The sequence below is a fragment of the Oncorhynchus masou genome, chromosome 13 (assembly GCF_036934945.1).
Source record: "Oncorhynchus masou masou isolate Uvic2021 chromosome 13, UVic_Omas_1.1, whole genome shotgun sequence".
NCBI lineage: Eukaryota > Metazoa > Chordata > Actinopteri > Salmoniformes > Salmonidae > Oncorhynchus > Oncorhynchus masou.
In genome coordinates, this window is record NC_088224.1 from 77,366,539 (window position 1) to 77,391,699 (window position 25,161).

General features: G+C 45.9%; 1 pseudogene; it reads right to left on the reverse strand.

Annotated features, from left to right (window-relative positions):
- Positions 1-21,486: 21,486 nt before the first annotated feature.
- Positions 21,487-24,862, reverse strand: LOC135553433 (2-acylglycerol O-acyltransferase 1-like; annotated as a pseudogene).
- Between the last annotated feature and the right edge of the window lie 299 nt (positions 24,863-25,161).

A 25,161-nucleotide genomic window follows, 5' to 3' on the forward strand; every position in this document is an offset into this window, starting at 1 on the left:
ATGAAGCCCAAATTGAGCAAGTTCCCTTTTATAAGTACTTTTGCATTGACAATAAGCCCTCTTTAAGAACACATTGAAAACCTGACCAAATAGCTGAGAATTAAGATCGGTTTCTTTCATGGAAATAAATCCTGCCTCACTTTGTGAAGGAAGATCATTCAAGCAACGCTTCTCCCAGTACTTGATTATGGTGATATAATCTACATGCATGCAGAAGCCTCTGTTTTAAAATCTTGAGATTCACTCAGTACTGTGTTTTATCACTGTGGACCATTTTCGTACACATCACTGCATTTTGTATAGTTCTGTTGGCTGGGAGTCTGACTACCAAAAGGTCCCATCATTGTCTACTTTTTCTATATAAAGCAGATCTTCAGACACCCACCACCTCAGCTCACGGAATAATTGGAGATCTAGCACTTTCAGACACACTCTCTGGACTGGCTGGTTCTGGAGGTTCTGGGGTCTCAACTAACCTGGGGGAAAATGCTTTTACGTTTTATGCCCCCAACTCATAGAATATCCTTCAGGCCACCTTGAAATTAGACTCAATGGTCTCCATTGGACAGTTTAGATCAAGTTGAAGGGAGGTGATGTGTGAGAGTTGTGTTTGTTTTTATTCATCTTTTTGTGTTTATTGTATTGATATTATCTTACACAACTTACTACACAATGTGTGTTCATGTTCACAGGGCTCCCTTGGAAATGAGACCCTGGTCTTAATGGTGACCCACCCTGTATATAAATAGTGAAGAGAACAGGGCCCAAAATCAACCCCTGCGGCTCACCTTTCATAATATTGAGGAAACTAGATATCAAACGCCTTCGACAGTTCAATAAATAAGGCAGCACAATTACTTTTATGATCTAAACGACATAGCACATCATCTAAGACAAGTGTAGCTGCTGGTACAGTGCTATGTCCAGGTCTCAAACCAGATGGGTGCTCATTAAGTATAGAATGAGAAGTTAAAAACGTTTTAAACTGGGAGTTAGCCAGGGATTCTAAAACTTTGGCAAGGCAAGATAGCTTGGAAATTGGACGGTAGTTATCCTGTTAAGAAGGATCTCGCTTTTGTGTAGGGGGAGAACTTGTTCCGTTTTCCAGAAACAATTATCAAGTCAATCATGTAGGTTAATGATTCTGCAATAAGTCAGCCCAAGTGGATTTTTTTTACCTTGATCTTCAATAAGGAATTTAGTACATTAGACATCAAATGTTTGAAATGAAAATGAGGAACGTGTATTTGGGAATATATAATTCACTGCAATCTGTCTCAAGGTGAGTAAAGAACTCCCTCTGCTGGAAACAGAGTTTTCAGAAGCTATTTTATCAAATAGGTGGCCCACTGAGGATAAGTGGTTATTAAAAGCACCACAAATGTCCATCTTATCTGTTATGGGACAAGAGGCTGTCATAACCTGCTGGGGTAATGAGGGGGTGGAGTTTTGTTCCAGAGATTTGACTACCTTCCAGAAGGCAGCTGGATTACCACCATTCTCAGATACTCAGTTCAATAAGTATGTCTGTTTCTCTCCTGAAGTTTCTCTTATAGTTCATGTGTGAATCAAATCAAATCAAGTTTTATTGGTCACATACACATGGTTAGCAGATGTTAATGTGAGTGTAGCGAAATGCTTGTGCTTCTAGTTCCGACAGTGCAGTAATATCTAACAAGTAATCTAACAATTCCCCAACAACTACCTAATACACACAAATCTAAAGGGGTGAATGAGAATATGTTCATGTAAGAATATGGATGAGCGATGGCCGAGCGGCATAGGCAAGGTGCAATAGATGGTATAAAATACAGTGTATACATGTGATATGAGTAATGTAAGATATGTAAACATTATTAAAGTGGCATTATTTAGAGTGCATTTTATAAAGTGACTGGTGATCCATTTATTAAAGTGGCCAGCGATTGGGTCTCCATGTAGGCAGCAGCCTCTGAGTTAGTGATTGCTGTTTAGCAGTCTGATGGCCTTGAGATATAAGCTGTTTTTCAGTCTCTCTGTCCCAGCTTTGATGCACCTGTACTGACCTCGGCTTCTGGATGGTAGCGGTGTGAATAGGCAGTGGCTCGGGTGGTTAATGTCCTTGATGATTTTTTTGGCTTTCCTGTGACATTGGGTGTTGTAGGTGTCATGGAGGGCAGGTAGTTTGCCCCCAGTGATGGAGAGCCTTGTGGTTGAGGGTGGTGCAGTTGCCGTACCAGGCTGTGATACAGCCCAATAGTATGCTCTCGATTGTGCATTTGTAAAAGTTTGTCAGGGCTTTCGATTGCTCTCGACTGTGCATCTGTAAAAGTTTGTCTGTGTGGGTGGACCATTTCAGTTTGTCTGTGATGTGTACGCTGAGGAACTTAAAAGTTTCCACCTTATTCCTTCGATCTGGATAGGGGGGTGCTCCCTCTGCCGTTTGCTGAAGTCCATGATCATCTCCTTTGTTTTGTTGACGTTGAGTGAGAGGTTGTTTTCCTGACACCACACTCCGAGCGCCCTCACCTCCTCCCCGTAGGCTCGTCGTTGTTGGTAATCAAGCCCACTACTGTTGTGTCATCTGCAAACTTTATGATTGAGTTGAAGGCGTGCATGGCCACGCAGTCATGGGTAAACAGGGAGTACAGGAGGGGGCTGAGCAAGCACCCTTGTTGGGCCTCAGTGTTGAGGGTCAGTGAAGTGGAGATGTTGTTTCCTATCACCACCTGGGGGCGGCCCGTCAAAGTCCTGGATCCAGTTGCACAGAGCCGGGTTGAGACCCAGAGTCTCCGGCTTGATGATGAACTTGGAGGGTTCTATGGTGTTGAATGTAAGAGCTGTAGTCAATGTACAGCATTCTTACATACAGTGCCTTGCGAAAGTATTCTGCCCCCTTGAACTTTGCGACCTTTTGTCACATTTCAGACTTCAAACATAAAGATATAAAACTGTATTTTTTTGTGAAGAATCAACCGTTACATGGCTGGATTTCTTTTTGTGGTCCGTGATTTCCTGTAGACCCTGTCACATACGTCTCATGTCTGAGCCGTTGAATTGCGACTCCAACTTATCCCTCTCCTGGCATTTTGTTTATTTGATTGCCTTGCGGAGGGAATAACTACACTGTTTATATTCAGACGTATTCCCAGACCTCTTTCCATGGTTAAATGCAGTGGATCGCACTATCAGTTTTGAGAATGCCGCCATCCATCCACGGTTTCTGGTTAGGGTAGGTTTTAATAGTCACAGTGGGTACAATCTCCAATGCACTTCTTTATAAACGCACTCACCGAGTCAGCGTATTGGTCGATGTTGTTCTCAGAGGCTGACCGGAACATATTCCATCCCGCGTGAAGCATGGTTTCCGATTGGTCAGACCAGCGTCAAATGGTTCTCGTCACTGGTACATCCTGTTTGAGTTTCTGCCTATAAGACGGAAGGAGCAAGATGGCACCGTGGTCGATTTGCCGAAGGAAGGGCTGAGGAGGGATTTGTATGCATCGCGGAAGTTAGAGTAGCAGTGGCCGAGGGTATTGCGCAAGCGCGTAGCGCAATCCATATGCTGGTATAATTTAGGTAGCCTTGTTCTCAAATTTGCTTTTTAAAAATCCCCAACTACAATAAATGCAGATCCAGGATGTGTGGTTTCCAGTTTGCATATAGTCCAGTGAAGTTCCTTGATGGCCGTCTTGGTGTCTGCTTGAGGGGGAATGTACACAGCTGTGACTATAACTGACGAGAATTCTCTTGGTCGGTAAATGGCCGACCAAAATGGCAATTTGTTTGTAAGGAATTCTAGATTGGGTGAGGAGAAGACTTGAGTTCCTGTATGTTGTTATGATTACACCATGAGTCATTAATCATAAAGCATACACCCCCACTCTTCCTCTTCCCAGAGAGGTGTTTATCTCTGTCGGCGCAATGCATGGAGAAGCCCGGTGGCTGGACCGATTCCAACAACATATCCCGAGAGAGCCATGTTTCCGTGAAACAGAGAATGATACAATCTCTGATGTCTCTTTGGAAGGCAACCCTTGCTCGAATTTCATCTACCTTGTTGTCAAGAGACTGGACATTGGCGAGTGGTATACTCGGGAGCGGTGGGCACGTCCATGGAGCCTGGCCAGGTGGCTGCTTTGTCGTTGTCATTGTTTTGGGTCGACTACTGGAATTAGATCCATTGTCTTGGGTGGTGGTCCGAATAGAGGATCCACTTCGGGAAAGTTGTATTTCTGGTCGTAATGTTGGTAAGTTGACATTACTCTTAGATCCAATAGTTCTTCCCTGCTGTATATAATAAGACATTATTAGAAATTAACATTTCATGGGATAACAATGTAAGAAATAATACATTAAAAAAACAAAATACTGTATAGTTTAGAATCAAGGCTACCATCTCTGTCGACGCCATACTGCATATATGTCAGAACTAGGGATTAGCTCTATACTTTACCCCTAGTTTCTTGAAGAAATAGAGTTGAGCAAAGAAGTAAAACAATTTAGGGCCTGATCCGAGTCAGATATCTGACAATCTCCCATTCACACAATCCCAGATCAGACAAACATTGTTGCTCATTTAAATCCTTGTTATTTCTCTTTGTAATAATGCACGGCGAGATTTAGGTAGCTTTGCATCTCTTATGCAGGCAACAGGACAGTGGTCAATGAACTCATTAGCTGTCACGACTTCCCCCGAAGTTGGCTCCCCTGCCTGTTCGGCGGTGCTCGGCGGTCGTCGTCACCGTCCTACTAGCTGCTACCGATCCCTTTTTTGTTTGTCTGTTGGTTTTGTCTTATTAGTTTAACCTGTGTGAATTTTAGTTTAATTAGCTTCCCTATATGTAGTAGTTTGTCCCGCCCTTGTTTTGTGCGGGATTGTTTTTTGTTACTCTGTTGTATTCTCCGGACTGTTTGGTCCTGTGTTTGGGCTGGTCTGTTCTATGCGCCCTGTATGTTGGCGTGACCGTTTTTTGGCCGGAGAATAAATCACGATATATTGAACCCTGCTCTCTGCGCCTGATTCCAACCCACCACTCCTAGTATCCCGCGACAGAATCCTGCACCATTACACATGGAATCAGCAGGAGCAGCCGCATCTCCTCTCCCATTGATGGAGGAGAAGGTTCTCCATCATACCAGTGTTCTTCATAGGATTGGTTCGGCCATGGACCAAATGATGGAGAGGATGGATTGATGGGAGAGGAGTGGCCTTCCCACCTCATCTCCAGCACCCCCTCCTCCAGCACCTCCTGTTCCTGCTACCACCTCTGGCTCCGGGGCTCTTCGGCTGATGCTCCCACGGGAGTATGATGGAACGGTGGCTGGGTGCCAGGGTTTCCTTCTACAACTGGAACTGTACCTGGCTACCGTGCGTCCTGCTCCCTCCGGAGAGGAGAGCGTGAGCGCCCTCGTCTCCTGTTTGACTGAGCGAGCCCTCGAGTGGGCCAACGCACTGTGGAATCGTCCGGACTCGTCGAGGGACAATTACCCCGAGTTCACCCGCCGATTCCGAGCTGTGTTTGACCATCCACCAGAGGGTCGGCTGTTCCACCTGCGTCAGGAGACGAGGAGCGTGCAGGACTTTGCCCTGGAGTTCAGGACCTTGGCCGCAGGAGCAGGGTGGAACGACAGGGCCCTGATAGATCATTTCCGATGCAGTCTCAGGGAGGACGTCCGCAGGGAGCTAGCATGTCGGGACACCACCCTCACACTGGATGAACTCATTGACTTGGCTATCCGTCTCGACAACCTGCTGGCTGCCCGCGGGCGTTCGGATCAGGTCCTGACGTTTCCACTTCCCAGCCCTCCTGTCCCTATCCCTATGGAGTTAGAAGGGGCGGCTTCGAGGGGGACCAGAGGAGGAGTGTCCTCCTGCACCAGTTGTGGTCGGCGAGGGCACACTGCCGACCGGTGCTGGAGGAACTCGTCTGGGAGTCGGGAGGGCAGGCGGAGCACTACTCGATCACCCCAGGTGAGTAAGCACCAGACTCACCCAGAGCTTCCTGTCGGTCATATGTATGTGTTAACTTCTTTCCCTGGGTTTCTTCCCTCTCTACAGCATAAGGCGCTAGTCGATTCAGGCGCAGCTGGGAATTTCATGGATCGTGGGCTCGCGTTAAGGCTAGGGATTCCCCTGGTGTCGTTAGACCTACCTTTCCCCGTGCACTCCTTAGATAGCCGACCATTAGGGTCAGGAGTAGTTAGGGAGGCTACGGTGCCGCTGGACATGGTAACGCAGGGGGATCATAAGGAGCAGATTAGTCTGTTCCTTATAGATTCACCTGCGTTTCAAGTGGTGTTGGGAATTTCCTTTGCTAGCTCAATACAACCCGGTGATTTCCTGGCGACAGGGGGCTCTTAAGGGGTGGTCAGAGGAGTGTTCAGGCAGGTGTATAGGAGTTGCCGTTGGTGCGACTACGGTGGAGAGTCCAGACCAGGTTTCCACCGTGCGCATTCCCTCTGAATATGCTGATTTGGCTATCGCCTTCAGTAAAAAGAGGGCAACCCAATTACCACCCCATCGTCGAGAGGACTGCGTGATAAACCTTCTGGAGAACGCTGCACTTCCTAGGAGTCACATGTATCCATTTTCCCAGGAGGAGACAGTAGCGATGGAAATGTTGCTGAATCGCTGGGACAGGGGTACATTCGGCCCTCCGCATCACCCGTCTCCTCAAGCTTATTTTTTTGTGAAGAAGAAGGATTGAGGTCTGCGTCCGTGCATTGATTATAGAGGTCTAAATTCCGTCACAGTGGGGTTTAGTTACCCACTACCTCTCATCGCTACGGTGGTGGAATCATTTCACGGGGCGCGCTTCTTCACAAAACTGGACCTGAGGAGTGCGTATAATCTGGTACGTATCCGGGGAGGAGATGAGTGGAAAACCGCATTTAGTACTACATCTGGTCATTATGAGTACCACGTCATGCCATATGGGTTGAAGAATGCTCCAGCCGTCTTCCAATCCTTCGTAGATGAGATACTCCGAGACCTGCTCGGGTAGGGAGTGGTAGTGTACATCGATGACATCTTGATCTATTCTGCCACACGCGCGGCGCATGTGTCTCTGGTGCGTAAGGTACTTGGGCGACTGCTGGAGCATGACCTGTATTGCAAGGCGGAGAAATGTGAGGTATTCAAACAGTCCGTTTCCTTCCTGGGTTATCGTATTTCCACCTCCGGGGTGGTGATGGAGGATGAACGCATTACAGCCGTGTGTAATTGGCCGACTCCGACCACGGTGAAAGAAGTGCAGCGGTTTTTAGGGTTTGCCAATTACTACCGGAGGTTTATCCGGGGTTTTGGTTAGGTGGCTGCTCCCATCACCTCACTGCTGAAGGGAGGACCGGTGCGCTTGCGTTGGTCAGCAGAGGCGGGCAGAGCTTTCAGTCGTTTGAAGGAGCTGTTCAACAATGCGCCCGTGTTGGCGCATCCGGACCCCTCTTTAGCGTTCATAGTGGAGGTGCACGCGTCCGAGGCGGGGGTCAGGGCCGTGCTGTCCCAGTGCTCGGGTGTGCCACCCAAGCTCCGCCCTTGTGCCTTCTTTTCGAGAAAGCTCGGTCCAGCGGAGCGAAACTATGACGTGGGGGACCGGGAGTTGTTAGCTGTAGTCAAGGCTCTGAAGGTGCAGAGACATTGGCTTGAGGGGGCGAAACACCCTTTTCTCATCTGGACTGACCATCGTAATCTCGAGTATATCCGGGCAGCGAGGAGACTAAATCCACGTCAAGCTAGATGGGTCATGTTTTTCACCAGGTTTCGGTTTATCATCTCATACCGGCCAGGATCCCAAAACACCAAAGCCGACGCGCTGTCCCACCTCTATGATACCGAGGAGCGGTCCGTTGAGCCAACTCCCATCATTCCACCTTCATGTCTCTTGGCACCGGTGGTATGGGAGGTGGACGCGGAGATAGAGAGGGCCTCACGGTTAGAGCCGGCCCCCCCTAACTGTCCAGCGGGGACTCAGTACGTGCCGAGGGGGGTCCGGGATAAGCTGATCCGGTGGGCTCATACTCTCCCCTCCTCGGGTCATCCTGGCATCGAGAGGACATTGTGGAGTCTTAGAGGGAGATACTGGTGGCCCACGCTGGCTAAGGACGTGAGATTTTATGTCTCCTCCTGCTCAGTGTGCGCTCAGAGCAAGGCTCCTCGGCACCCGCCTAGAGGGAAGTTACAACCCCTCCCCGTTCCACAACGGCCGTGGACACACTTATCGGTGGACTTTCTTACCGACCTACCCCCATCCCAGGGAAGTACTATGATCCTGGTCGTTGTGGATCGGTTTTCTAAGTCCTGTCGTATCATCCTGTTGCCCGGTCTCCCTTCGGCCCTGCAGACTGCGGAGGCCTTGTTTACCCATGTCTTCCGGCACTATGGGGTGCCTGAGGACATTGTTTCTGATCGGGGTCCCCAATTCACATCCAGAGTGTGGAGGGCGTTTATGGAGAGACTGGGGGTCTCGGTCAGCTTAACCTCAGGTTTTCACCCCGAGAGTAATGGGCAGGTGGAGCGCGTAAACCAGGATGTGGGCAGGTTTCTGCGGTCCTATTGCCGGGACCGGCCTGGTGAGTGAGACGGTATATTCCTTGGGCTGAACTCGCTCAGAACTCCCTACGCCACTCCTCAACTAACTTGTCCCCTTTTGAGTGTGTGTTAGGTTACCATCCGGACCTGGCCCCATGGCATCAGAGCCAGACCGAGGCTCCTGCGGTTGAGGAATGTGTACAGCGCTCCAAGGACACCTGGAAAGCCGTCCAAGACTCGCTAAGATTAGCGGGAGAACGGCAGAAGAGGAGCGCTGACCAGCACCGCAGTGAGGCCCCCGTGTTTGCACCGGGGGACAGGGTCTGGCTCTCGACCCGAAACCTGCCCCTCCGCCTGCCCTGTCGGAAGCTGGGGCCGCAGTGTGTGGGGCCGTTCAAAGTCCTGAGGAGAATAAACGAGGTGTGTTACAGGTTACAACTTCCTAGGTATTACCGTATTAACCCCTTGTTTCATGTGTCCCTCCTCAGGCCGGTGGTGGCTGGTCCCCTGCAAGAAGGTGAGGTGCCTGAGGTCCCTCCGCCCCCTCTGGACATCGAGGGGTCCCCGGCGTACACGGTTCGTGGCATTCTGGATTCGAGACGCCGGGTGGGGGGCCTACAGTACCTCGTGGACTTGGAGGGGTACGGTCCGGAGGAGAGATGCTGGGTTCCGGTGGGGGACATTTTGGACCCTTCTCTCCTGAGAGATTTCCACCGCCTCCACTCGGATCGCCCGGCGCCTCGTCCTCCGGGTCGTCCTCGAGGACGGTGGCGGAGCGATGCGGGAGCCGCGCGTCGGGGGGGGGGGGGGTACTGTCACGACTTCCGCCAAAGTTGGCTCCCCTGCCTGTTTGGGCGGTGCTCGGCGGTCGTCGTCACCGTCCTACTAGCCGCTACCGATCCCTTTTTCATTTGTCTGTTGGTTTTGTCTTATTAGTTTAACCTGTGTGTATTTTAGTTTAATTAGCTTCCCTATATGTAGTAGTTTGTCCCGCCCTTGTTTTGTGCGGGATTGTTTTTTGTTACTCTGTTGGATGTGGTTTTCATGTGTGTATTCTCCGGACTGTTTGGTCCTGTGTTTGGGCTGGTCTGTTCTATGCGCCCTGTATGTTGGCACAGTTTTTTTGGCCGGAGAATAAATCACGATATACTGAACCCTGCTCTCTGCGCCTGATTCCAACCCACCACTCCTAGTATCCCGTGACATTAGCAAAAATGACATTGGCTGTAAACTTATGACGGGCGTTAAAGAGTATAATTTTCAGCGTGTTTAAGGTTTGGGCGGGTCGGTTCAGTTATCAGCTGAGTTAGATTTGTTAAATGTCCATTGGGGTGGGGGCAGGGTAGAACAGATAGCTCACTAGTGGTGGCTATTCAGCAGACTTATTGTCTGGGGGTAGAAGCTATTTGCCAGTCTGTAAGTTTTAGCAATGATGCGCCTGTACTGCCCGCATCTGAGTGAAGGAAGAGCGAGAACAGGCCGAGGCTTGGGTGGCTGATGATCTTCTTGGCCTTCCTGCGACACCTGGTTTTTGTAAGTGTCCTGGAAAGCAGGCAGTGTGCACCCAATGGTGCGTTCTGCTGAGTGTACCACCATCTGTAGTGCCTTGTGGTCAGCGGCGGTGGAGCTGCTGTACCAGGCTGTGATGCAGCCCGAAAGTATGCTCTTGATGGTCCTCCTGTAGAACACTGTGAGGGCCCTCGGGGACAGGCCAAATTTCGCTGTCGCTATCGTGCCTTCTTCACCAGGTGTCCGTGTGGTTTGACCATTTCAGCTCCTCTGAGATGTCTACGCAAAGGAACTTTACATTTTCAACTGTCTCCATGGTGACCCCGTTGATGAGAATGTGGGCATGCTCAGTCTGGTTCCTCCCGAAGTCCACAATCAGCTGTAGGTGAATTGGAGAGGGTCAAGTGTGTTGGGGAGGGAGGAGGTGATGTGGTCTTTGACTAGCCTCTCGAAGCACTTCATGATGACGGAGGTGAGTGTTACCGGTCGGTAGTCATTCAGTTCAGTTACTTTCCCTTTCTTGGGCAGGGGGATGATAGTGGACATCTTGAAGCAGGTGGGGATAACGGCCTGAGCTAGAGAATGATTGAAAATGTCAGAAAACACAACAGCTAGCTGGTCTGCACTCTGAGGGCGTGGCTAGGGATGCCGCCTGGGATGGCATCCTTGCGAGAGTTAACACGTTTGAATTAACATTTACATTTGTACTCCATGGACACCGTAAGCACGTAGCCCTCGTCATCAGGGGCACTCCTCGGCAGCTCAGAGTTTTTTGCTTCAAGTGTGAGAAAAAGGTATGCAGCTCATCCGGTAAGGTGGTGTTGGTGTCCGTGACGTGACTTGCTTTCTTTTTGCAATTGTTAATTGTTAAAAGCCCCTGCCAACCCGCTGAATTGCTCCTCCACGTGGTCCCTATACTTGAGTCTTGCCATCTTGATCCATCTGCATAAGTCGTATTTGTACTGTTCGACCATAAAATTGTCCTTGGTCACCTTGCCATGTTTATAAGCAGCATCTCTCTCCTTCAGTTTCCTGAAAAGGCTCCCATTAATCCACAGTTTTTGATTCTGATAAGTTTTGAAAGACACCACCGGCATCACATCATCAATGCATTTTTAAATGAATTCGATGACTTTGTCTGCATATTCATTGAAGTTATCCCCAGAGGCGACTCGGAACGTATTCCAGTCCACGTAATCAAAATCTTTGAACATGAATTCTGATTGGTCAGACCAGCTTTGTACAAACCTGACCACCGGAACTTCCGTCTTCAGTCTTTGTTTGTAGACGGGTAGGAGCAAAATTGAGTCATTGTGGAGTTTTGGTGTTGGCTTGATTCCCAGGCAACCAGGCACCTTACTGAAGAAGCTAGCCCATGTTGTTCTGCCATCACCAGGAATTCGGGAAGGTCGGGTGGAAGGTGAGTACCCAGCGATTCATATTCCAATAGTTCTACTCGGATGTATGAAGTAATGCACAAAACAAATTGGGTAAGAACATTTTCAAAAGTAGAAACCTGCAATGTTTTGTAGGAGTTCGAGGCCATCTTAGCCTTCTAACATCTCCTACGCGCCTGATGAGAATTGTAGAGGGAAACAGAAAACACGTAAGCCTAAGTGTTCATGAGAGTCTTACCTTTCAGAAATGGGGTCATGGCTACTACTTGAGTGAAGAGCAAAATAATCTACTAGGCTATACTGTAGCCTACCTATGGTGCTCTGAAGTTTGAAGACAGAGATTTCAGAGTTGCGAGTTTCCAGTTGTTTTGAACCCGGCAATAACATGCTAGCAAAATGCTCTGACAGTCCTGCTAATAGATGAGCAAATTCTGGTTGAATCAAAAGCAAATTCCATGTCATTTCAACCAAAAACGTAAATGTGACTTTGAGTCAACGTGAAAAACTGATTTAATTTGCAAATTTGCCCCCAACTTATAACCTAAATCCAATGACAGGATGACACTTTTTGTTGATTTCACATTAGTTGACAATTCAACCAAATGTAAATCAAAACTAAACATTGAACTGTGCCCATTGGGGAGCACTCACCTTAACTTAGCTAGCATTTCCCAGCCTAATTGTAACCAAATATCCAAAGGGAGATTCAGTGGGAAAAAAATCTGACATTGATTGATTTACCAAGACATGTCCCCTGCTTGTCTCAAAGCAACGCGATGTCACTGTCCCAATCAAAAGGGTGCTAAAATGATCACCTAGTTGACAACACGCAACAATTGCTTAACATTTTTTTTATAACGGTTGGTTGACTTTGGGAGTTTCACATAGGCCTAACCACTCTCTATGAACTAACTAGCGGTGCGTTCAGTTGAGTATACATTTTTTTTACACCATTGCAGCAGCACAAAAGATTTAGGGCTGACCCAAAATCTTTCTGTGCTAAAGCCCCGAAGCATTGTCCTGGTGATGTCCCATCGTCAATGATGTGTTGAATCAAATAATGCATCGAAGAGATGTTTAAGGCCCAATGCAGCCATTTGTATATTAATATCAAATAATTTCTGGATATTAAGTACCTTACTGTAATAAATGTCCATTAAAATTGGAAAGAATTGCTTTATAGCAAAACTATTTCTTAAGCAAGGATTTTGCTAGGACTCTCTGGGAGTGGTCCAAGTGGAGGGGAAACTGAAAACTTATTGGAGGTTTGGAGCTCTTGTTATTGGTCTATTAACCAATTTACTACATGGTGATGTCACCATGGAAAGTCGAAACTCCAGCCTATGCAAACCTGCTGATTAGAAGGTCCGGTGTAGAGTGTATTTTCAACCAGCAACTATCAGGAAATAACACATATTTTCTTTAATCACACTTATACAGTGTTAGTTTAATCAGCTGTTGTACAATATGATACAAAACACAGGAAAACAGAATTGTGACTGCACTGGGCCTTTAAAGGTGAAAGTAAAGAAAATATGTTATGAATAAATACATTACAAGAGGAAAACTCGCAATCAGACAAAAATAGCTATGTATTTACACAAAATAAATAACATTTAGACTTTAAAACACAGTTATGCACATATCAGGCCTATAGCCTACATTAGTTTATTCTCACATGCATAAATATATTAGCTTACTCAATCAATTCCCATTTCTTGGGAATTTAGTAATATCTTTGTGAGAGTAACCTATGACGTCTACACTTTCCACAGGAATCTGCATGGCCATGTCATGATCCACTGGGTCAAAGAGTGAAACCCCCTCCATGTTTCTAAATGTTCAATCTCTTACAATGCAATGCAATGCTGATCTGATCCCATTTCCAATCCCTATTTAATGCCATTAACAAAATCTCACAACACATTGCCTTCGATCTTACAACCTGTATGTAGTATTGTCTATTTATTATACAGGTTTATGTCAATGGCATAGCAGGGGTTCATTTTAGCAGCATCCTCTCTGTGCGGAAGCTCAGCCGGTGTGGTCTAAATTTAACCCTAATGTCATGTGACATGAATTTCTATTTTAGCATTGCTGCCTGCTACTCACAGGCAGAGAGAAAGAGAGATTGGGAGTAGAGAGAAACCTGACACTCCCCACGCAAACATCACCCGTGCAGCCCTACAAGTGTTCTCTTGGTGCACCAAACACAACATGCCCCATTTGTGCCACGAGGTCCCATAAGGTTAGCAGGAGGAAAGAGCTGGTTATGAATAGAGCCTGATATCAAATGATTTTCAACCAACTGTACAATATTTCCCTGCACTATATGCCTATGCCAGAGTATGTGAGCGGAGCGCGCCCAATTTGTCTGGAGCTCAGAGCAAGGTTCCGGAAGGCTGGCACGTTGGCCTTCTCGCCTGCTCCAATAGCACTCCAAAGTAGCGCTCACTTCATGAGCTCAGGGCATGCCTGGCCCAGCATGTATTTGTAATCTACTTGTGTGCTGCTATAGCCCCTTGCTTTAGCTACTGTTATGGAGGTCGCTAAATGTTTTCATAAAGAAACTGATAAAACACACAGGTGCAAAATCATGGTGACTTACAAACAGGGATGGAGCCAGAGGAGTGTCTGGGGTGGCACTGGACACCCCTGACATCTGATTGGCTACCCCGGGTGCCACCCCAAAATTCCATTCGCTACTGGCAGTTTGATGCTGATTGACATCTCATTTGCATCATCACCGGACTCCAGAGCAGTTCCCTACCTGAGGCTAGAGTCAGTGTGGTCAGACTTCACAAGGACCAAGTCTACCACCACCAGGTCAGAGCATCGAGATGATTTTGTCAGATTAAGCCTCACTTTAAAATGTTGGTTGTTGATTCATGTGTGTTCTTGTTTTGATGGCTGTGGCATTTTTATTGTGATTATACACTAATGGTTCTTATGTTATTTTAATGTAATAGATGTATCAAGGGATGACACAGAGACCTCTGGTTCGGAGCAAGACAGTGAGCCAGAGCTGCTAGTAGATATCATCAAGCCCCTCCCAACTGTATCAAGCACCAGGTATGCTGTTCCAAAAGGACCCAATGGTAGGCCAGGACTATACCTTAAACTACACATTTTAGTTAGCAGCTGTTAGTATCTAATCTTGTGGATCCATTAATTGATATTATTTAACGTGTTTTTCAGACATTTCAAGATCCAGAGAAGAGGGTCCTGTACAGACGTGTTTGAAATCATTTCCCAGAGCTCAGCATGGTACTAGGAAAGGGGTTTTCAACAGCTCCTGGTATAAGGACAATTCATGGCTTGAATATTAAGTAAGTCAAGATTTGACTTAGTTTTACCTGTAGGCATTTTTCTCTGCCCAATACACCTGAATCTGCCTTCACATCACAGTCATGTTTCTCTGCCCAATACACCTGAATCTGCCTTCACATCACAGTCATGTTTATCTGCCCAATACACCTGAATCTGCCTTCACATCACAGTCATGTTTATCTGCCCAATACACCTGAATCTGCCTTCACATCACAGTCATGTTTCTCTGCCCAATACACCTGAATCTGCCTTCACATCACAGTCATGTTTCTCTGTTCAATACACTTGAATCTGCCTTCACATCACAGTCATGTTTCTCTGTTCAATACACCTGAATCTGCCTTCACATCACAGTCAGGTTTTTGTAACTGGAAAAAGGCTCTGTTTAAAGATTCTGGGTTTAAGCTCCATTCGAAGGCAGAGCATCATATCAATGCTATGTATCGGAATCAGCATAAAAGGGCTATTGACAGCAACTCATCAATGTTAGATGTCATAAATGAGGACCGGAAAAATAAAGTGGAGGAAAACTGTACTTATATTAAAACAATTGCAGATGTGCTCCTATTAACTGTCACTCAAAGTATAGCGCAGACAGGTCATCGAGAGTCTTATGACTCTCACAACAAGGGTCGTTTTTTGACAAACTTAGAAGAAATAGCAAAGCATGACCCTCTCATAAAGAAAAGGATGAATGCATGTGGCAATGCTAAGTACACAAGCCACCAAATCCAGAACAAAGTTCTTGAGGGCTTAGCTGAGATGGTACTGTAACGTCTGTGGTCGGAAGGAGTGGACCAAAGCGCAGCGTGGAAAGTGTTCATGATTTTCTTATTACCAAAAAACACTCGAACAAAGTAACAAAACGAAAGCGAACAGTTCTGTCATGTAACAGAGACTAAACAGAAAATAACTACCCACAAACACAGGTGGGAATAGGGCTGCCTAAGTATGATTCCCAATCAGAGACAACGATAGACAGCTGCCTCTGATTGGGAACCATACTCGGCCAAAAACAAAGAAATAGACAACATAGACTGCCCACCCCAAATCACACCCTGACCTTACCAAATAGAGAAATAAAACGGCTCTCTAAGGTCAGGGCGTGACAGGTACAAAGTCAAATAATGAGAGAAGTAAAAGAAAGTGAAGTTTTTAGTGTAATTGCAGATTAAACAAAATATTAAAAAAAAAAAGATAACAAATGTCTTCAGTTGTGAGGTTACAACGGGGCCATCCACGAAAGCTTTTTACACTTTCAGTCAGCTGAAAGCTTATATGCAGCAGGTCTCACAAAAATGATAATCGATTGCCTTGAAAAACATGGTCTGGACTACAGAAATAATCTTGTGGGGCAAAGCTATGACGGTGCATCTGTCATGAGCAGAAAGCATTCTGGTGTGTCTGCATGGATTAAAAACAGTGCAAGATTTGCATTTTATGTGCACTGGCATGCATATTGTTGTCATTTGGTTCTTGTCGATGCTGTAAAATCAGTGCCTGAGGCAGTTAACGTTAATGCTCTCCTGCAGAAGCTTTATAACTTTGTATCTGGCTCATACATTCATCTGAAGTGGCTTGCAGTTCAGAAAGAGCTGTACCCACAGCAGCAGCCCAGTGAACTTATGGATGTAAGGTTGGCATGCAGGTACATAGCATGCCATAAGGATTCCAGCAGTTCTGAGAGTGCTTCAGAATATCACACTTGAAAATAGTGGTGATAGATCAGTGGAGGCAAGGGGCCTTCTTTCTCAGATAGATTTACAATTCATAGGGCTTTTGGTTACCTTTTGTAAAGTGCTTGGTGATGCCAAATGTCTTTCTGACATGCTCCAATCAAGCTCTCTTGACCTAGCAAGGTCTGTGGATCTGGTAGGAGCCCTTACAGACACATTGCAGGACTACAGAAGTGAGGGTCACTTTGGAGAACTATGGAACGAGGTTGAAGAGATTGCAGAGCACTGTGAAACAAGTGTACAAACAGTGTGTAAAAGACAGCCTAAAACAAGTTTAAGATTTCACGTCTCATTGATGATGAGCACTGTAGGACAGAAAAATAGTGACCAACGGGATGGTGAGAGCTTCCAAAGAGCTATCTTTTATCAGGTGCTTGACAGTCTCACAGCTGAGTCGCAGATGCGTTTTCAAATAAGATATGCGAGATAATGCAAAGGGGTCCAGTCTCTCAACCCAAAGAGGACAACATTCTTGAATGAAGAGCCTCTGTTTGCCTTTGCTCAGACCTTTGAGTCAGATTTAGAGGACCTCAAACATGAGGTTCATCAAACCAAGCGTCTTCTTGATATGAGAGAGAAAAGTGGAAGGGACAGACCGTCTACTCTCCTTGACTTTGTTGTGTTTCTAGAACCTTATAAAGAGGTCTTCCATGAGCTATTTCGACTTAGTAAGATTTCTGTTGTTACACCAGTCAGCAGTGCTTCTTGCGAGAGAATCTTCTCAGCTTTATAACTGATTAAAACCCACATTTGGACAACAATGGTTCATGACGGTTAAGTTACTTCAGAATTATCAGTGTTGAGTCAAGGAGGGCATGCTCCCTCAACATGGATGAGTTTGTGAAACACTTTGCCAGTTCTCACCAGAACTGCAGAAATATGCTGTTTTAAATCTACCTAGGAAAATTTGGCACTTAGGCGGTCCCTCTGGTCATGATATAAACCTGCACTTTGTACTAGCTAGGACACTGACATTCTAAAATGATAAATCCAGGGTATCAAGGGTATCATGTCACACATACAGTGCCTTGCGAAAGTATTTGGCCCCTTGAACTTTGCAACCTTTTGCCACATTTCAGGCTTCAAACATAAAGATATAAAACTGTATTTTTTTCTGAAGAATCAACAACACGTGGGACACAATCATGAAGTGGAACGACATTTATTGGATATTTCAAACTTTTTTAACAAATCAAAAACTGAAAAATTGGTCGTGCAAAATTATTCAACCCCCTTAAGTTAATGCTTTGTAGCGCCACCTTTTGCTGCGATTACAGCTGTAAGTCGCATGGGGTATGTCTCTATCAGTTTTGCACATCGAGATACTGAATTTTTTTCCCATTCCTCCTTGCAAAACAGCTCGAGCTCAGTGAGGTTGGATGGAGAGCATTTGTGAACAGCAGTTTTCAGTTCTTTCGACGGATTCTCGATTGGATTCAGGTCTGGACTTTGACTTGGCCATTCTAACACCTGGATATGTTTATTTTTGAACCATTCCATTGTAGATTTTGCTTTATGTTTTGGATCATTGTCTTGTTGGAAGACAAATCTCCGTCCCAGTCTCAGGTCTTTTGCAGACTCCATCAGGTTTTCTTCCAGAATGGTCCTGTATTTGGCTCCATCCATCTTCCCATCAATTTTAACCATCTTCCCTGTCCCTGCTGAAGAAAAGCAGGCCCAAACCATGATGCTGCTACCACCATGTTTGACAGTGGGGATGGTGTGTTCAGAGTGATGTGCTGTGTTGCTTTTACGCCAAACATAACGTTTTGCATTGTTGCCAAAAAGTTCAATTTTGGTTTCATCTGACCAGAGCACCTTCTTCCACATGTTTGGTGTGTCTCCCAGGTGGCTTGTGGCAAACTTGAAATGACACATTTTATGGATATCTTTAAGAAATGGCTTTCTTCTTGCCACTCTTCCATAAAGGCCAGATTTGTGCAATATACGACTGATTGTTGTCCTATGGACAGAGTCTCCCACCTCAGCTGTAGATCTCTGCAGTTCATCCAGAGTGATCATGGGCCTCTTGGCTGCATCTCTGATCAGTCTTCTCCTTGTATGAGCTGAAAGTTTAGAGGGACGGCCAGGTCTTGGTAGATTTGCAGTTGTCTGATACTCCTTCCATTTCAATATTATCGCTTGCACAGTGCTCCTTGGGATGTTTAAAGCTTGGGAAATCTTTTTGTATCCAAATCCGGCTTTAAACTTCTTCACAACAGTATCTCGGACCTGCCTGGTGTGTTCCTTGTTCTTCATGATGCTCTCTGCGCTTTTAACGGACCTCTGAGACTATCACAGTGCAGGTGCATTTATACGGAGACTTGATTACACACAGGTGGATTGTATTTATCATCATTAGTCATTTAGGTCAACATTGGATCATTCAGAGATCCTCACTGAACTTCTGGAGAGAGTTTGCTGCACTGAAAGTTAAGGGGCTGAATAATTTTGCACGCCCAATTTTTCAGTTTTTGATTTGTTAAAAAAGTTTGAAATATCCAATAAATGTCGTTCCACTTCATGATTGTGTCCCACTTGTTGTTGATTCTTCACAAAAAAATACGGTTTTATATCTTTATGTTTGAAGCCTGAAATGTGGCAAAAGGTCGCAAAGTTCAAGGGGGCGAATACTTTCGCAAGGCACTGTATTTAATTTGGTCTGTATTAGGCTAAATCCAAAACTTTTCTTTGCTATTAGTTAACATAATATATATGAGCATTAATAGTAAGTTTGTAATATTGATGGGCACCAAAATTATTTTTGAAGCCCGTTTCTGCTTGATATGTGGTATGTCAAATTGCAGTGTTTTTTTGTAAATGTACTTTTTTGTAAATAAACTATGCAATTTATGTAACACACAAATGCTATCTTATCTCCTTGGTGGTTGAGCTTTATTTTGGGGAAAATATTTAGAATGTTCAACACTTATAGATCTAGATGATATATTCATGAAAACAGAGTGACCCAAGTCTCTAGTGTGTGTGTGTGTGTGTGTGTGTGTGTGTGTGTGTGTGTGTGTGTGTGTGAGTGAGTGGTGGTGGTGGTGGTGGTGGTGGTGGTGGTGGTGGTGGTGGTGGTGGTGGTGGTGGTGGTGGTGGTGGTGGTGGTGGTGGTGGTGGTGGTGGTGGTGGTGGTGGTGGTGGTGGTGGTGGTGGTGGTGGTGGTGGTGGTGGTGGTGGTGGTGGTGGTGGTGGTGGTGGTGGTGGTGGTGGTGGTGGTGGTGGTGGTGGTGGTGGTGGTGGTGGTGGTGGTGGTGGTGGTGGTGGTGGTGGTGGTGGTGGTGGTGGTGGTGGTGGTGGTGGTGGTGGTGGTGGTGGTGGTGGTGGTGGTGGTGGTGGTGGTGGTGGTGGTGGTGGTGGTGGTGGTGGTGGTGGTGGTGGTGGTGGTGGTGGTGGTGGTGGTGGTGGTGGTGGTGGTGGTGGTGGTGGTGGTGGTGGTGGTGGTGGTGGTGGTGGTGGTGGTGGTGGTGGTGGTGGTGGTGGTGGTGGTGAGTGGTGGTGGTGGTGGTGGTGGTGGTGGTGGTGGTGGTGGTGGTGGTGGTGGTGGTGGTGGTGGTGGTGGTGGTGGTGGTGGTGGTGGTGGTGGTGGTGGTGGTGAGTGGTGGTGGTGGTGGTGGTGGTGGTGGTGGTGGTGGTGGTGGTGAGTGGTGAGTGAGTGAGTGAGTGAGTGAAATTGAGCTGCAGTTCCGAGGTAGAGACCCTGACTATTCATAGTATTTTAAATAATTCTAGTGAACAAACCCTTTTGGACCACACTATCTGCCACATTGAAGAACTCTGGGTTAAGTGAATTATCACTTCTACCTCTAATCAGCAATCATATGATTCATTCATGCTCCTTAGATGCCAGGTTAGGGTTACACACTAATTTACTGTCATGGTCTATGGACACCCTGAAGTAGCCTTGGACAGCCCCTGGCCACCCCATGTAGAAAACTCTAGTTCCGCCACTGCTTGCAAAGTTTAAAAGTTTCTTTCATTTTTGTTATATTATCTATACAATAGGCAATAATTGATTTTGGCCCAATAGGTCTGGCATATTCCAACTTTCAAGGAGCTTTCTGTTTTTTAATTGGGTTATTTTGCCTAAAAACATTTAGGCCTGCCTATATATATTTAAAAAAAAATCTGCCTCCCTGCCAGCCTGGCATAAGTGGCCAAAAGGGTGTTTAGCATTCCCAGTGGCTCTGCAAGCATGGAGAGGATATTCTCCACTGCTGGCCTGCACCATCACATGAGCCTAAAGACATAGACTGGCCAATCTCCTTTCTAAAAATGAATTCAAAGCCACTGAGACTAATAAAGTAAATCAGCCTATATGCCCAATTTATAGACTATAATGATTTAATACGACAAAATGTTTTTTAAATGCTGAGCACTTGGTAATGTCCCTGACTCCCTCCCAGCCTTGTGTGTTGCATTCGCAAATGCTTCACAATGTATTTCTTTGTACCCTATAGCCTTGAAATAATTGAAATAAAATAGCCTAAATAATACATTTCCCTTCCTTCTTTGACTCTTTGTCTGGCTACTGACCTATTTAGAGTGTTTATATGTGTTTAACATGACATGTAGCCTATTTGAAATGATTCTTATATTCACCTTTTCATTAAAATACTTTTCATTCAAGTCATGTGGTTTGGTTTCAATACTTCAAAACCAAATGGTAGGTGGTTTTTAGAGAGCGGGTGGAAAGGAGATGGAGCACCAGAGCGGTGCGCAATGAGTGGGATTTCCAATGCTCAACTCAGCTGACCTACTCTGGGCCTATGGTGACTGTATAAGAGATAAGAGAGCGAAGGATGAGAGCGATGGCCGTTTGATTGTGTATATGGGTGTTCACTGTACATGTGTGCAAGCATGCACATGTCCATTTCCCATGTGTGCTTTTGTGTATATTTGCACTATGTTTGTTTGAAAGTCTGTATCAGTGTGTATTGGTCAGGAGCTGGTTGAATGGTCCAATCCTACAGTATAGTGCTATCTGACTAATTTGGTCTGGTCAGGTGAAGATGAGGTGCTGGTGCTCTAGGATCCTGTACTCAGCCTTGTGCTGCTCAAACAGCTCAGCCAGCGCCTCCAGGTAACAGCCATGCAGCCTGTCTACCTCAGCTGATGAGGGTCTCACGTTCCTCTTCATCACTATGGGCTCTCCCTCTGAGAAAGAGATGGAGGGAGGAAGGGAAGGAGGGGAAGATGGGCCAAGGGTAGATGGAGAGAGAGAGAGAGAGAGATAGGCAGTTGAGATAGAGAGAGTAAAAATACAGATGGGGTTCAGTGAGAGCAGAAAATGAAAGGCAGAGGAATTACAGAATGTTCAAATGTAGTCACTCAGAGGAGGAACAGGAGAGAAAGGGAGGGGAGAGATAAAGGAAGTGGAACAAAGGGCAAGACTGACGACACATGAGTTTACAGCTCTAAGGTGATTTGATTGGCTGTAGCCCAGTGACCCTTCACTGTGGACGGCTCTGTTCCAGCTGGTCACGATGTCTTGGTTGACCCCAGCTGCTGCCACAGTTACAGTTACCCTTAACACAGTTAGCTATGAACCAGTTTACCAGTTTCTCATATATGTCGGCTGTTCTCCCTCTCCCCCAGTGAGCTTTTATTTTGCCATCTGGGTGATGACGAGCTAACTAGAAGATTTCCTTCAATCAGAGCACTGTGACTGCACATTGTTTCTAAATGTTGTTTGTAAATCGTTTAAGGAATATGTTTCCCCATAGACACAAATGGATCATATCTCTTATTCCTCGTCACCTCTCCCTTCCCATGACTTTCCACCCATATTGTCCCCCATCCCCCACTCACCAATGGTGTAGATGGGTTGTCTGAAGGGCATGAAGCCCAAGCTGTACTGGGCAGGCTGAAGCCTAGGGTCTTCCTCATGCCCTCCTGGATGGTACGGACCAGGAAGCCCTTCGGGTTCTTCAGCTGATTAAACAGATCATTCTCCCCTAAGGAGAACACTGGCACCAGATGAGCCCTGCACACAGGACAAGGTGAGAGAACAAGTCAGAATTTTTTACCAGCGGCATAATTCCACGCTTGACCGCAACATCATAATTTGATGTTTGTGGTTGTTTGCAAAATCAATGTGTTTCAATGTGATCTGATCCTTTTTTTTTTTTTTTTGCAAAAGAAATCTATGTTCCTGTCATTATTGCTCTCACACCAATCTATCTAAAGTGGAATGTAGAGTGGCTACCCATAATCCTTCTGACCTGAGGGTATCCTAATTCTGTTTTTAACAACTAAATGCCCAGTCAAATTAGTGATTCTTTCAAATCTCTGAGCGGAGGACATAAATCAGTTAATCATGCAGGTGTGTGTACTGTAATATTACAGTGCTTTTCCTTTCATCTCAACACATGGGTCATTAAAAGCCCTGGGTTAAGATTCATAGTTCACTTTATGGCCTACAGTACATTCAGTAATGGCCCTTATGGGGGAGATTTCAGTCAACATGGACATTTATAATACTTTATTTAAAACGAGATGGTTATAGATGATGAGTAGATTGACAGGAAATAAGGCAGGAAGGATGCATTTTTAAGTGTACAAGTGGACCCAGACAGAGACTCACCCACACCTGAGAGCAATCTTGACAAAGCCCTTCCTGTTGAGGGCCTCCAGGATGAGGCTCCCAAGCCTGGCCTCCAGGGACTCTGCCGTCCCGCCAATCACTATGATTGACACGTTGCCCCCTCCCTTCTGGCTCAACACATGGGTAAGACTCTTCTTGGAACAAGAAACAACCCCTTAGGGGAGGTACAGCACAGTATACTTAGAACAAATGTGGCCAGGAAAAAACTTTCACAGGGCAGAGTTTATTTGAAAAGACTTACAATATCCACAATATAAAGAAATAATTGTTGACAAACTAATACTGCACTACAGTGTGCGACACAATGTTTGGACCTTGAAATGTAATGTTCGAGTCCTTCAAAATGCACTCCAGTATTTACCTAACCTTGAAAGCTCACTGATAGTGTTTAAATGAGAAAAACCAGAAGCATTGTGGTGGAATGCATCTGATGGCTATGGTTCATAAATACATCCCTAACAAGGTTCACCTGAGGACATAAGGTACCCCGGAAGAATGGGAAGCCGAACCAGATGCTGAGGGTATGCAGATAAGGAGTCATTCCTGGATAGAGCTCTTGGAAACCTGTGTATTCTGTACAGAAATTGCCAAACGCTCCGGCTACCAGGATTTCATGAGGATGGAACCCCATCAGGTAGTTCCTTTCTGGGTCTAGGTCACATGTCTTAATCAGCTGACCACAGACACAGACAAGACATAAACAGTGAGAGGACAATGGATAAGACATAGGTTGAGTTCCTGCCTGACTAGATGCGCAGATGTTGCATTGCGTCAACCAATGGTCGTGTGCTACGTCATCGACTGTGCAGTCAGGCATCTGATGGTTATGTCATATGATGTGGTTAGCTGATATGTTAAATACCTATCCAGGCCTTGTAAGATCTGGCATACATCTGCAATGTAGTCGGGCAGGAACTCAACCTCAGAATGGGTGGATGTGACAGGGGCTGGGCCTTTAGCCATGGGATCACCATGATGTATTGGCCAATGACCACTTTACAATGGCTTTGACCTATTTGAGCTATTAATACACCAAAGGGCAGTGGATAAAGAGTGGGTAGGCAGTCATGAGACTGTCATGTAGGCAGTCATGAGACGTTTGAGACAAACGTCCTCAATTACATTTATCATTCAGTTAATAGGTGTTCGCATACAAATTGTGATATTATTAATTCAACATGGAATTCAATCAGTAATTCTGAGTGTCATTACACACAGGCTGAAGTCTAAATTATGCAAAGAATGGTGCAATAACCTATTACTGTTGACAATAATGAGGCTTGATATTAGTTGGCCTCCATGCATCATTAAATGCATAGGCTACACAACCAGAACACGTCATAAGCCTACTTACATGGATGGTGAAATAGTCTCCAAAGTGTTTCCACGCGGTCCAGTGGCGTACCCAGTCAGACCTGCGGCCCCCAGCCTGAGGGTTGTCCCAGTCCAGGTAGAGCCACAGGGCATACAGAGCAGCCACGTGCCAGTATCCATTCAACACGATCACAACATACACACAAAAACAACACTGCGCTAGACAGACAGGACAAGATGGAAGTGAAGAAAAATATGGGCATCACATGAGTAAGCACTGATTTTAATTGACCCCAACCCTGGGCCACCATGGTTATGATTAGCTGAAGATGAGGAAGTGTGCAGAAGCCTACCAGTTACCTCCAAAGAGAAAGCAGAAGACCCATTGAAGAACTGCAGCTGTCTGTAAAAGTCGGTTGAATGGGATATTCAACGGTGCAAGCTCTATCTTGACCATGTCTGCGGTTCCCACTCCCGGCTTCTAAAAGGCAGTCTTGGGCACAGAGCAGGGGAAGGGTCACTATCTTATGCCCCTGTCCTTGTCAACATCTTTTTATACTCAGCAGCTTTAACAAGGCGGTCATCCAAGTTCGTGGCATTCTGGCGAAACTTCATGCGCAGGACTATTCAAGAAAAATACAAATGATAGGCTATACTCATTTTTGTGTGCCTGGTCTCCTACCATACACTTGACTTTATCAACTTCCAAAACACTGCTCTTAATGGGCTGCTATATGATTGCCATATCAGGCTTTC